This window comes from Elephas maximus, chromosome 17 (assembly GCF_024166365.1).
Source record: "Elephas maximus indicus isolate mEleMax1 chromosome 17, mEleMax1 primary haplotype, whole genome shotgun sequence".
In the NCBI taxonomy this organism is placed as follows: domain Eukaryota; kingdom Metazoa; phylum Chordata; class Mammalia; order Proboscidea; family Elephantidae; genus Elephas; species Elephas maximus.
The window spans coordinates 23,804,832-23,819,344 of NC_064835.1; the positions used below are offsets into that span (position 1 = coordinate 23,804,832).

The 14,513-nt window shown below is 37.1% G+C and overlaps 1 pseudogene; it reads left to right on the plus strand.

Moving 5' to 3' along the window:
* The first annotated feature begins 13,134 nt into the window (after nt 1-13,134).
* Nucleotides 13,135-14,095, plus strand: LOC126061092 (olfactory receptor 150-like; annotated as a pseudogene).
* Nucleotides 14,096-14,513: the final 418 nt, after the last annotated feature.

Sequence of the window (14,513 nt, forward strand, 5' to 3'; positions counted from 1 at the left end):
TCTGCTAGACCTTAATTTCTTGTCAATTACATGCTGTATACTGTTTCACCACTGAGAGAGAATATTATACACAAGGGAGCTTAATACAGTGTTATAAAAAGGACAAGAAAAGGAAATGTTAATTGCTCCTTTTTCCCAATAGTTCATCCCTGGCGAACAGAAGTCTTGAGGGACCTTCTATCTGTATGTTTTTGATGAGACCTCTTGTATATCCAAACCCTGGATAAAAACCTGTCACTTTGGCAAGTGCCTCAGGTATCACTATGAGGGAGTGAGGCTGGGGAAGCATGACTTTTGATTGATAATATTTACACGAACAACTCAAAAACTGAGATCTGCGTTCTGAAACCTCAATAAAAGAGAACCAAGCGGTCTCTCTTTTGAACTGCCACCATCAACGTTACTAAGAGCTTTTTCCTCTAGAGAGCACTTGGTCTAAAGCATACAGAGCATCCCGGACTAGGCATTCCACGCAGAGAAAAGGTAAGTACCTGAATTCCATCTCTCCTGGAACATTTCTATCTTCATAAAGTCTTAGCCTCCTTACAACAATATAGCAATTTCCTAAGGCTACCTTTCCAATGGTTACTCATTTTCTCCTGCAATGCATTCAAAGACAAAATTATTTTTTCTTCATATTTCAACCTATCCTACTCTCAGACACATTTATTGTTAGAAAGGGTCTGATGTTGAGACATTAGACATAACTCCGCCACCTGAGGTAATATACAATAAGGCCAATATCTCTGCCTTGTTTTAGTCATGTCAATATTTGTTATAAATCATCTTGATCCAAATCTTTGATTTTTCTGGATGATTATAATTTGTAAAAGGCCATTCTAAAATACAGCACCTAGAAGGAAGCACAGTTCACCAGAGGCAGTTAATCTTGGGTGACTATTATGTCCCTTATTCTGGATATTATGTCCTTTTCATGAATCTTTTGGGATTCGTTACATTTTCAGGTGTTTTTTCTCTTGGTGCAGATCTTTTGAACATGCAGATCTGTTAGTTCAATGCTTCTCAATTTTGAACACTGTGCAACTCTGGCTCACTTCTACTTTCTACATTCAGGTTTAATGTGGATGCCTTCAAAGATGCAGGAGTTTAGGGGCTCCAAATGAGCATTTTGGCTGTACTTCTTCCAAGACAAGTTTGTTCTTCTGGCAGTCCATGATATATTCAATATTCTTTGCCTACACCATAATTCAAAGGCATTAATTCTTCTCAGGTCTTCCTTATTGATTGTCCAGCTTTTACATGTGTATGAGGCAATTGATAATACCATAGATTGGATCAGGAACACTAGTCTTTGCTTTTTAACACTTTAAAGAGATCTTTTGTAGAATATCTGCCCAATGCAGTGAGTCATTTGATTTCTTGACTGGTGCTTCCATGGGCATTGACTGTGGTTTCAAGTAAAACAAAACCCTTGAAAACTTCAATCTTTTCTCCATTTATCACAATGTTACTTATTGGTTCAGTTGTGAGTATTTTTGTTTTCTCTATGTTGAGGTGTAATCCATACTGAGGGCTGTGATCTTTGATCTTCATCAATAAATGTTTCAAGTCCTCTTTACTTTCAGCAAACAAGGTTATGTCATCTGCATATGGTAGGTTGTTACTGAGTTTTCTTCCAATTCTGATGCTGTGCACTTCTTCATACAGTCCAGCTCCTTGGACTGTTTTCTCAACATACACATTGAATAAGTATGGTGAAAGGAAACAACCCTGGTGCACACTATTCCTGACTTTAAATCATGCAGTATCCCCTTGTTCTGTTCCAATAACTGCCTCTTGGTCTAAGTACAGGTTCCTCTTAAGCACAATTAAGTGTTCTGGAATCCCCATTCTTTTCATTGTTACCATAATTTGTTTTGATCTACACAGTTAAATGTTTTTGCATTGTCAATAAGACATGGGAAAACATCTTTCTGGTATTCTCTGCTTTCAGCCAAGATCAATCCGACATCAGCAATGATATCTCTTGTTCCACACCCTCTTCTGAACCCAGCTTAAATTTCTGGCAGTTTCCTGTTGATGTACTGCTGCAACTGCTTTTGCATGATCTTCAAAAAATTTTACTTGTGTGTGATACTAATGATATTGTTCTATAATTTCTGCATTCTGCTGGATCATCTTTCTTGGAATGGGTATAAACATGGATTTCTTCCAGTAGGTTGGCCAGGTAGCTGTCTTCCAAATTTCTTGGCATAGACAAGTGAGCACTTCCAGCGCTGCATTCGTTTGTTGAAACATCTCAGTTGGTGTTCTGTCAATTCCTGGAGGCTTGATTTTTACCAATGCTTTCAGTGCAGCTTGGACCTCTCCCTTCAGGACCATCAGTTCTTGATCATATGCTACCTCCAGAAAAGGTTGAATGCTGAATAATTCTTTTTGTTAAAGTGACTCTGTGTATTCTTTCCATGTTCTTTTGATGCTTCCTGCATCATTTAGTAATTTCCCTGTAGAGGCCTTCAATATTGCACTCAAGGCTTGAATTTTTTCTTCATTTCTTTCAGTTTGAGAAATGCCCAATGTGTTCTTCCCTGTTGGTTTTATAACTCCAGGTTTTTGCACATATCATTATAATAATTTATTTCATCTTCTTAAGCCGACCTTTGAAGTCTTTTGTTCAGTTCTTTCCATTCATCATTTCTTCCTTTCGTTTTAGCTGCTTGATGTTCAAGAGTAAGTTTCAGAGTCTTTTTTGACATCCATTTTGTTCTTTTCTTTATTTCCTGTCTTTTTTAACGGCCTCTTGCATTCTTCATTTATAATGTCCTTGATGTCATTACACAACTCTGGTCTTCAGTCATTACTTTCAATGCATCAAATCTATCCTTGAGCTGGTCTCTGAATTCAGATGGGATATGCTCAAGGTCATACTTTGGCTTTCATGGCCTTGTTCTAATTTTCTTCAACAACAGCTTGAACTTGCATATGAGCAATTAATAGTCCATTCCACTGTTGACCTCTGGCCTTTTTCTGACTGATGATGTTGAGCTTTTTCATCTTCTCTTTCCACAGATGTAGTTGATTTGATTTCTGTGTATTTCATCTGGTGAGGTCCATGTGTTTAGTTCATGTTGTTGAAAAAAGGTATTTGCATGAAGAAGTTATTAGTCTCCCAAAACTCTATCATGCATTCTCCAGTGTCAATTCTATCAACAATACCATATTTTCCAAACACCAATCCTGCTTTGTTTCCAACTTTCACATTCCAATTGCCAGTAATTATCAGTGTATCTTGATTGCATGTTTGATCAATTTCAGACTGCAGAAGTTGGTAAAAATCTTCGATTTATTCATCTTTGGCCCTAGTGTTTGGTGTATACATTTGAATAATAGTCATATCAACTGGTCTTCCTTCTAGACTTATGGATATTCTCCTGTCATTGACAGAATTGTACTTCAGGGTAGATACTGAAATGTTCTTTTTGTTGATGTGATGCCATTCCTCTTCAATTTGTCATTTTTGACATAGTAGACCATATAACTGTCTGATTCAAAATGGCCAGTACCAGTTCATTACCTCACTAATAGCTATCGATGTTTATATATTCCATTTCATTTTTGACCATTTCCAGATTTCCTAGATTCATACTTCATACATCCCATGTTCCAAATATTAATGGATATTTGCAGTTGCCTCTTCTCATTTTGAGTAGTGACACATTAGTAAATGAAGGTCCTGAAAGCTTGAATAGGTCTACTCTATTTTGAAGAGGCAGCTCTTCCCCAGTTGTATTTTGAATGCCTTCCAACCTCAGGGACTCATCTCCTGGCACTGTATCAGACAATGTTCTGCTGCTATTCATAATGGTTTCACAGGCTAGTGTTTTTCAGAAGTAGACCGCTAGGTCCTTTTTCCTAGTCTGTGTTAGTCTGGAAGCTCAGCTAAAACCTGTTCATCTTGGGTGATCCTGCTGGTATTTGAATACCAGTAGCATATCTTTCAGCATCACAGCAACACACAAGCCCCACAGTATGACAAACTGACAGATGTGTTGGAGTCTTAGCAATTAGAAGTTTGTAAATTTTTTTTTAAAACAAATGGAATTCTGAAATATCTAAAATATAATTTATTAAATTGTGAAAAATGTGTTTTCAAGTGATTTAAGACTTCTTTTGTGAAAAAAATCTACAAAAAAGTATTTTAACTTAAATTTTTTTTTATTTTAACTTTAGGTGGTTTTTATACACTAGATATTTAATATAAAAGACAGAAACTCAAGTTTTACTACACCATCTAGAATGACAGAAAAAAAAAAAACACTTAACCTTTAATACTGCTCAGAATGTTTGTATGTTATGTTGTACTTGCACTATCTCACATGTATGATTTTGAAATGAAATTACCTTATTAATTTTCCTTGGAATGTTCATCTACTATACTTCATTACCACTGTTGTTAGCATACATTTGGCCATGTGAGAGCTAAAAATTTTTTAAACTAAAGTAGATTTAACAATTTTGTAATCCATAAAACAATCTATGTTTTCAGCTCTAAAAATCTTATTTTTCAATGTTAGATTTATTATACTGCTTAAGACATGACATTTCTAAGGAGGATACAAGAAGTATAAATAATAATGTATTCATCGTGTCAGTGTCTTTATTGTGTCAAAGAAAAGCTCTGCAATGATACAACTTCATAAAAGGCTAAAACTGTAGCATTTACCAACCCATAAAACATTTTAACAGGAGAATTAACGTCATTTTTTAGTGTTTTCAGAAACACATCTAATAAGCTAGCAACATTTTTAGTGGTTGCAAATCTCACTTTATTTTTCAAAACAAGTCAATTAATTGTGTACCTGAGAAAGTAAACAGCTTTTTCTGGTACTATTACAAAGCTCTAGATAAATCACTTTTAAAATCACAACCTTGTAGTGTTCTGATGTTATCTAAAGACTAAAAGGCCCTCTCTCTAGAAGGATTCCTTCACAATCCTGGGTAAACTCTGCTCTTATAGATAAGACGTTTCAACAACAAGAAAAAACTATTTCTCATTAAAAAACAATAAAAAAATTTTTCAAAAATTATTTAAAATTTTAGAGGACTTTAATTTTAACAATAATCCACAAAGTAGTAATCATGAAAATTGCTAATACCAGAGATTGAGATTACTTTATAATAACTTTCATCATTAATATTGTACTTGAAATGTCTTGGAACAGGAAAGCAGAGGACACCACATAAAGTGCAATTTTGGCCTTATATTTACTCGTTTTCAGGTATCACTTATACAGTGTAAACACAAATACCTTCAGCAAATATTAAGTGATAAAATGACACCTTGCTCTTATCGAAAGAGAATTTTAGATGAAATTGGCAATTTGGGAAAGATAATGGCTTTTTTTTTTTAATATTGAGCTTCAAGTGAACGTTTATAAATCAAGTCAGTCTGTCACATATAAGTTTACGTACATCTTACTCCGTACTCCCACTTACTCTCCCCCTAATGAGTCAGTCCTTCCAGTCTCTCCTTTCGTGACAATTTTGCCAGCTTCCCTCTCTCTCTATCCTCCCATCCCCTCTCCAGACAGGAGATACCAACACAGTCTCAAGTGTCCACCTGATATAATTAGCTCACTCTTCATCAGCATCTCTCTCTCACCCACTGTCCAGTCTCTTTCATGTCTGATGAGTTGTCTTCGGGGATGGTTCCTGTCCTGGGCCAACAGAAGGTATGGGGACCATGGTAGCTGGGATTCCTCTAGTCTCAGTCAGACCATTAAGTCTGGTCTTTTTATGAGAATTTGGGGTCTGCATCCCACTGATCTCCTGCTCCCTCAGGGGTCCTCTGCTGTGCTCCCTGTCAGGGCAGTCATCGATTGTGGCCGGGCACCAACTAGTTCTTCTGGTCTCAGGATGATGTAGGTCTCTGGTTCATGTGGCCCTTTCTGTCTCTTGGGCTCTTAGTTGTCGTGTGGCCTTGGTGTTCTTCCTTCTTCTTTACTCCAGGTGGATTGAGACCAATTGATGCATCGTAGATGGCCGCTTGTTAGCATTTAAGACCTCAGATGCCACATTTCAAAGTGGGATGCGGAATGTTTTCATAATAGAATTATTTTGCCAATTGACTTAGAAGTCCCCTTAGACCATGGTCCCCACACCCCCGCCCTTGCTCCGCTGACCTTTGAAGCATTCATTTTATCCTGGAAACTTCTTTGCTTTTGGTCCAGTCCAATTGAGCTGACCTTCGATGTATTGAGTGTTGTCTTTCCCTTCATCTAAAGCAGTTCTTATCTACTAATTAATCAATAAAAAACCCTCTCCTTCCCTCCCTCCCTCCCCCCCCTCGTAACCACAAAAGTATGTGTTCTTCTCAGTTTTTACTATTTCTCAAGATCTTATAATAGTGGTCTTATACAATATTTGTCCTTTTGCCTCTGACTAATTTCGCTCAGCATAATGCCTTCCAGGTTCCTCCATGTTATGAAATGTTTCAGAGATTCGTCACTGTTCTTTATAGATGCGTAGTATTCCATTGTGTGAATATACCACAATTTATTTACCCATTCATCCGTTGATGGACACCTTGGTTGCTTCTAGCTTTTTTCTATTGTAAACAGAGCTGCAATAAACATGGGTGTGCATATATCTGTTTGTGTGAAGGCTCTTGTTTCTCTAGGGTATATTCCGAGGAGTGGGATTTCCGGGTTATATGGTAGTTCTATTTCTAACTGTTTAAGATAACGCCAGATAGATTTCCAAAGTGGTTGTACCATTTGACATTCCCACCAGCAGTGTATAAGAGTTCCAATCTCTCTGCAGCCTCTCCAACATTTATTATTTTGTGTTTTTTGGATTAATGCCAGCCTTGTTGGAGTGAGATGGAATCTCATTGTAGTTTTAATCTGCATTTCTCTAATGGCTAATGATCGAGAGCATTTTCTCATGTATCTGATAGCTGCCTGAATATCTTCTTTAGTGAAGTGTGTGTTCATATCCTTTGCCCACTTCTTGATTGGGTTGTTTGTCTTTTTGTGGTTGAGGTTTGACAGAATCATGTAGATTTTAGAGATCAGGCGCTGGTCGGAGAAGTCATAGCTGAAAATTCTTTCCCAGTCTGTAGGTGGTCTTTTTACTCTTTTGGAGAAGTCTTTAGATGAGCATAGGTGTTTGATTTTTAGGAGCTCCCAGTTATCGGGTTTCTCTTCGTCGTTTTTCGTAATGTTTTGTATTCTGTTTATGCCTTGTATTAGGGCTCCTAGGGTTGTCCCTATTTTTTCTTCCATGATCTTTATCGTTTTAGTCTTTGATCCACTTGGAGTTAGTTTTTGTGCATGGTGTGAGGTATGGGTCCTGTTTCATTTTTTTGCAAATGGATATCCAGTGATGCCAGCACCATTTGTTAAAAACACTGTCTTTTCCCCAATTAACTGACACTGGGCCTTTGTCAAATATCAGCTGCTCATGTGTGGATGGATTTATATGTGGGTTCTCAATTCTGTTCCATTGGTCTATGTGCCTGTTGTTGTACCAGTAGCAGGCTGTTTTGACTACTGTGGCTGTATAATAGCTTCTGAAATCAGGTAGAGTGAGGCCTCCCACTTTCTTCTTCTTTTTCAGTAATGCTTTACTTATCCGAGGCTTCTTTCCCTTCCATATGAAACTGGTGATTTGTTTCTCTATCACCTTAAAAAATGTCATTGGAATTTGGAGCGGAAGTGCATTATATGTATAGATGGCTTTTGGTAGAATAGACATTTTTACTATGGTAAGTCTTCCTATCCATGAGCAAGGTATGTTTTTCCACTTAAGTATGTCCTTTTGAATTTCTTGTAGTAGCGCTTTGTAGTTTTCTTTGTATAAGTCTTTTACAACCTTGGTAAGATTTATTCCTAAGTATTTTATCTTCTTGGGGGCTACTGTGAATGGTATTGATTTGGTTATTTCCTCTTCGGTGTTCTTTTTGTTGATGTAGAGGAATCCAAGTGATTTTTGTATGTTGATTTTATAACCTGAGACTCTGCCAAACTCTTCTATTAGTTTCAGTAGTTTTCTGGAGGATTCCTTAGGGTTTTCTGTGTATAAGATCATGTCATCTGCAAATAGAGATAACTTTACTTCCTCCTTGCCAATCCGGATGCTCTTTATTTCTTTCTCTAGCCTAATTGCCCTGGCTAGGACTTCTAGCACGATGTTGAATAAGAGCGGTGATAAAGGGCATCCTTGTCTGGTTCCCGTTCTCAAGGGAAATGCTTTCAGGTTCTCTCCATTTAGAGTGATATTGGCTGTTGGCTTTGCAGAGATGCCTTTTTTTATGTTGAGGAATTTTCCTTCAATTCCTATTTTGGTGAGAGTTTTTATCATAAATGGGTGTTGGACTTTGTCAAATGCCTTTTCTGCATCAATTGATAAGCTCATGTGGTTTTTGTCTTTTGTTTTATTTCTGTGATGGATTACATTAATGGTTTTTCTGATATTAAACCAGCCTTGCATACCTGGTATAAATCCCACTTGATCGTGGTGAATTATTTTTTTGATATGATGTTGAATTCTATTGGCTAGGATTTTGTTGAGGATTTTTGCATCTATGTTCATGAGGGATATAGGTCTGTAATTTTCTTTTTTTGTAATGTCTTTACCTGGTTTTGGTATCAGCGAGATGGTGGCTTCATAGAATGAGTTGGGTAGTATTCCGTCATTTTCTATGCTTTGAAATACCTTCAGTAGTAGTGGTGTTAACTCTTCTCTGAAAGTTTGGTAGAACTCTGCAGTGAAGCCGTCCGGGCCAGGGCTTTTTTTTGTTGGGAGTTTTTTGATTACCGTTTCAATCACTTTTTTTGTTATGGGTCTATTTAGTTGTTCTACTTCTGAATGTGTTAGTTTACGTAGGTAGTGTTTTTCCAGGAATTCATCCATTTCTTCTTGGTTTGCAAATTTGTTAGAGTGCAATTTTTCGTAATAATCTGATATGATTCTTTTAATTTCATTTGGTTCTGTTGTGATGTGGTCCTTCTCATTTCTTATTCGGGTTATTTGTTTCCTTTCCTGTATTTCTTTAGTCAGTCAAGCCAATGGTTTATCAATTTTGTTAATTTTTTCAAAGAACCAGCTTTTGGCTTTGTTAATTCTTTCCATTGTTTTTCTGTTCTCTAATTCATTTAGTGCAGCTCTAATTTTTATTATTTGTTTTCTTCTGGTGCCTGATGGATTCTTTTGTTGCTCACTTTGCATTTGTTCAAGTTGTAGGGACAGTTCTCTGATTTGGGCTCTTTCTTCTTTTTGTATGTGTGCATTTATTGATATAAATTGGCCTCTGAGCACTGCTTTTGCTGTGTCCCAGAGGTTTTGATAGGAAGTATTTTCATTCTCATTGCATTCTATGAATTTCCTTTTTCCCTCCTTGATGTCTTCTGTAACCCAGTCTTTTTTCAGGAGGGTATTGTTCATTTTCCAAGTATTTGATTTCTTTTCCCTAGTTTTTCTGTTATTGATTTCTAGTTTTATTGCCTTGTGGTCTGAGAAGATGCTTTGTAATATTTTGATGTTTTGTACTCTGCAAAGGTTTGTTTTATGAGCTAATATGTGGTCTATTCTAGAGAATGTTCCATGTGCACTAGAAAAAAAAGTATATTTTGCAGCAGTTGGGTGGAGAGTTCTGTATAAGTCAATGAGGTCAAGTTGGTTGATTGCTGTAAGTAGGTCTTCCGTGTCTCTATTGAGCTTCTTACTGGATGTCCTGTCCTTCTCCGAAAGTGGTGTGTTGAAGTCTCCTACTATATATGTGGAGGTGTCTATCTCACTTTTCAATTCTGTTAAAATTTGATTTATGTATCTTGCAGCCCTGTCATTGGGTGCATAAATATTTAATATGGTTATGTCTTCCTGATCAATTGTCCCTTTTATCATTATATAGTGTCCTTCTTTATCCTTTGTGGCGGATTTAAGTGTAAAGTCTATTTTGTCAGAAATTAATATTGCTACTCCTCTTCTTTTTTGCTTATTGTTTGCTTGATATATTTTTTTCCATCCTTTGAGTTTTAGTTTGTTTGTGTCTCTAAGTCTAAGGTGTGTCTCTTGTAGGCGGCATATAGACGGATCGTGTTTCTTTATCCAGTCCGAGACTCTCTGTCTCTTTATTGGTGCATTTAGTCCGTTTTCATTCAGCGTAATTATAGATAAGTAAGTGTTTAGAGTTGTCATTTTGATGCCTTTTCATGTGTGTTGTTGACAATTTCATTTTTCCACATACTTTTTTGTGCTGAGACATTTTTCTTAGTAAATTGTGAGATCCTCATTTTCATAGTGTTTGACTTTATGTTTGTTGAGTCGTTAGGTTTTTCTGGGTGTTTATCTTGAGTTATGGAGTTGTTATACCTCTTTGTGGTTACCTTATTATTTACCCCTATTTTTCTAAGTAAAAACCTAACTTGTATTGTTCTATATCACCTTGTATCACTCTCCATAGGGCAGTTCTATGCCAGCTGTATTTAGTCCCTCTTTTTGATTATTGTGATCTTTTACGTATTGACTTCCGTGATTCCCTGTTATGAGTAATTTTTTAAATAATCTTAATTTGTTTTTGTGATTTCCCTATTTGAGTTGATATCAGGATGTTCTGTTTTGTGACCTTGTGTTGTTCTGGTATCTGATATTATTGGTTTTCTGACCAAACAATATCCTTTAGTATTTCTTGTAGCTTTGGTTTGGTTTTTGCAAATTCTCTAAACTTGTGTTTACCTGTAAATACCTTAATTTCGCCTGCATATTTCAGAGAGAGTTTTGCTGGATATATGATCCTTGGCTGGCAGTTTTTCTCCTTCAGTGCTCTGTATATGTCACCCCATTCCCTTCTTGCCTACATGGTTTCTGCTGAGTAGTCTGAACTTATTCTTATTGATTCTCCCTGGAAGGAAACCTTTCTTTTCTCCCTGGCTGCTTTTAAAATTTTCTCTTTATGTTTGCTTTTGGCGAGTTTGATGATAATATGTCTTGGTGTTTTTCTTTTTGGATCTATCTTAAATGGGGTTCGATGAGCATCTTGGATAGATATCCTTTCGTCTTTCATGATGTCAGGGAAGTTTTCTGTCAGGAGTTCTTCAACTATTTTCTCTGTTTTCTGTCCTCCCTCCCTGTTCTGGGACTCCAATCACCCGCAAGTTATCCTTCTTGATAGAGTCCCACATGATTCTTAGGGTTTCTTCATTTTTTTAAATTCTTTTATCTGATTTTTTTTCAGCTATGTTGGTGTTGATTCCCTGGTCCTCCAGATGTCCCAGTCTGCATTCTAATTGCTCAAGTCTGCTCCTCTGACTTCCTAGTGCGTTGTCTAATTTTGTAATTTTATTGTTAATCTTTTGGATTTCTACATGCTGTCTCTCTATGGATTCTTGCAACTTATTAATTTTTCCACTATGTTCTTGAATAATCTCTTTGAGTTCTTCAACTGCTTTATCAGTGTGTTCCTTGGCTTTTTCTGCAGTTTGCCTTATTTCGTTTCTGATGTCTTGAAGCATTCTGTAAATTAGTTTTTTATATTCTGTATCTGATAATTGCAGGATTGTGTCTTCATTTGGGAAAGATTTTGATTCTTTTGTTTGGGGGTTGTAGAAGCTGTCATGGTCTGCTTCTTTATGTGGTTTGATATGGACTGCTGTCTCCAAGCCATCACTGGGAAACTAGTTTTTCCAGAAAATCTGCTGACTGGGACTCTGGCTCCAGGCTCTGAAAACATTCGCTGCTTCCCCGTATTTGTTTGTTTTCCGTCTCTAAATCTGTGTTTGTTGTTCAGGGTTCGTAGATTGTTATGTACGTGATCGATTCACTTGTTTTTCCGAGTCTTTGTTGCAAGAAGGATCCGAGGTAGCGTCTACCTAGTCCGCCATCTTGGCCCCGCCTCTCAGATAATGGCTTTTGGATTTACTTCAAGTTGTGAACTTCGTTATGTCATTTTTTCCATACACCACAGAGCAATCCGAGTATGGATAAATGACAAGTGCTTGATTCATCCCTGCAGGATCTAGTCCAGATGCTGATCTAATTGAAATCACACAAAAATATTAATTATTGCTATCACAATTTTTTTCCGGCTCTTATGTTCTTTGCATCTAACATGTATTTTATATGTGCTTTATTTTTAGCAGAATGGTATTTCCAGGACATATCACTATTAGCACAATTGTTTTATTATTACTCTCATGTCCCATAATATGTCAAATTTATCTGTGCTCTTAGGAAAGCATCATCCACATCTACACTGAAAATCCTCAGATCCACAATGAACAACTCACTTCAGTCTCTCAAGTTTCAGTTTTTTCATCTATAAAATGGAAATAATAAGCTCATACCACATAGAGTTCCCGGGAAAAATATATCAAGTAATATTTATGAAGTGCCCAGACAGTTCTAATAACATGGTAAGCACAGAAAGAATAGTAATATCACCCTCACATTCATTCTTATCCCAACACTCTTTTAACTTTATTTTTAACACATCATCAGTCTTTGCTGATATCTTTTGAATCTCTTTCTTTTGATCATAGAACAGTCATCACAGTATCTCAAGCAAAAAACTAATCAACTTCCTTGAAAACTTGCATCTCAGAGATACATACATTCTTTCTGCTTTTGTCTTTAATGCCGTCAAGGGATTGATAAAAGATCTAATTTGAAGGTGAGTGCAAAACACATCAAGACAACTTGCCTAACACATGCAAGGACAACATGGTCTAAATACCATGCAATATTTCATGACACAGTAGAACTACTACATATGGTTTTCCAGGCTGTAATCTTTACAGAAGCAGATTGCCAGGTCTTTCACCTGGGGGATTTGAACTGCCAACCTTCCAGTTAGCAACTGAGTGCTTAACCATTTACTGCCAGGACCGTCAATATTCTAAGTTATCGGAACAGTTCTTTGGATGTTCAGAGCCTGATCAATACTAAGACCCACTCTTATGCCACAGAAATTAAAAAAATATAATTCCCTCTGATGTGTATTTGCATGACCCATAATATTGAGATTCCAGAGTCTTTAATTCCAATACAAAGCAGGAACAGGGTGAGAGAACTGGAGATACCTGAATGATAAGACTTGGATTTGTTTCACACTGCATAAATAAACACTTACCTCAAATTTCTTCTTCTCTACCTCCATAGATTTCCCAGAGGAAAATGGCAGCAGGAAATCACTCCATGATGACTGAGTTCATCCTCACTGGGCTAACAGAAAAGCCAGAACTCCAGCTGCCTCTCTTTCTTTTCTTCCTAGGAGTCTATGTGGTCACAGCAGTATGGAATCTGGGCATGATCACACTGATCAGGCTCATTTCTCACTTTCAGACCCCCATGTACTATTTCCTCAGCAGTTTGTCCTTCATTGATCTCTGCCATTCCACTGTTGTTACCCCAAAAATGCTGGTGAACTTTGTGACAGAGAAGAACACCTTCTCCTACCCCGAATGCATGACTCAGCTCTACTTCTTCCTTATTTTTATTATATTCAGAATGTCATATGTTGGCTGTGATGGCATATGATCGCTATGTTGTCATCTGTAACCCATTGCTTTACAATGTCACCATGTCTTATCAGGTCTGTTCCTGGTTGGTAGTTGAGATATATATGATGGGCTTGATTGGTGCCACAGCTCACACGGGTTGTATGCTAAGAGTGTTTTTTTGTAAGGTTAAAATAGTCAACCACTACTTCTTTGATGTTTTTCCACTGCTGGAACTCTCCTGCTCCAGGACTTATATCAACGAACTTGTAGTTTTGTGCTTCAGTGCATTTAATATTCTTGCACCAACCTTGGCCATTGTTGGCTCCTATGTCTTCATCGATGCCAGGATCCTACGAATCCGCTCCACTGAGGGCAGGTCCAAAGCCTTCAGCACATGCAGCTCCCACATCTTGGCTGTTACAATCTTCTATGGTTCTGCAGCATTCATAGCATTCATGTACCTGTAACCATCAAATGTCAGCTCCATGGACCAAGGTAAAGTGTCTTCTGTGTTTTATACCATTATTGTGCCAATGATTACCCCCCTGATCTATAGCCTGAGGAATAAAGACATCAAAGTTGCTCTCAATAAAATCATCAAGAAAAGACTATTTTGCATTAGCAAAGGTTTGTAATTCTTGGAGAAGATTCAGTAAAGAAGGAGTCCAGAGTCTGAAACTTATATACGTAGGTAGTGAGATTATTGCCAACAGTTGATTATTTGGAAGAAAGGTCCCAAGGGTAAGACTGGATTCATAGTGTCACGTGGAGGGCTGCGACATGCAGGCAGTGTCAATTCTAGGAAGCACCAGAGATCACCAGTAGTAACCAATGTTACCTCTAATCATTTTTTTTTTTTAATCTTCGAAGGCCTTTATGTGGAGAGATTATAATTTATATACATGGGATTTGACACTTTGTTAGATAAGACTTACCTATTATAATTTATAGAATGATCCCTTTGGTCTGTATCCTTTGATCTTAATACTTTCTGTATTTTCCTTTGTTTACTAATAAGTGTATTAACACACCCTTCTGGAAGAAATTGATCTC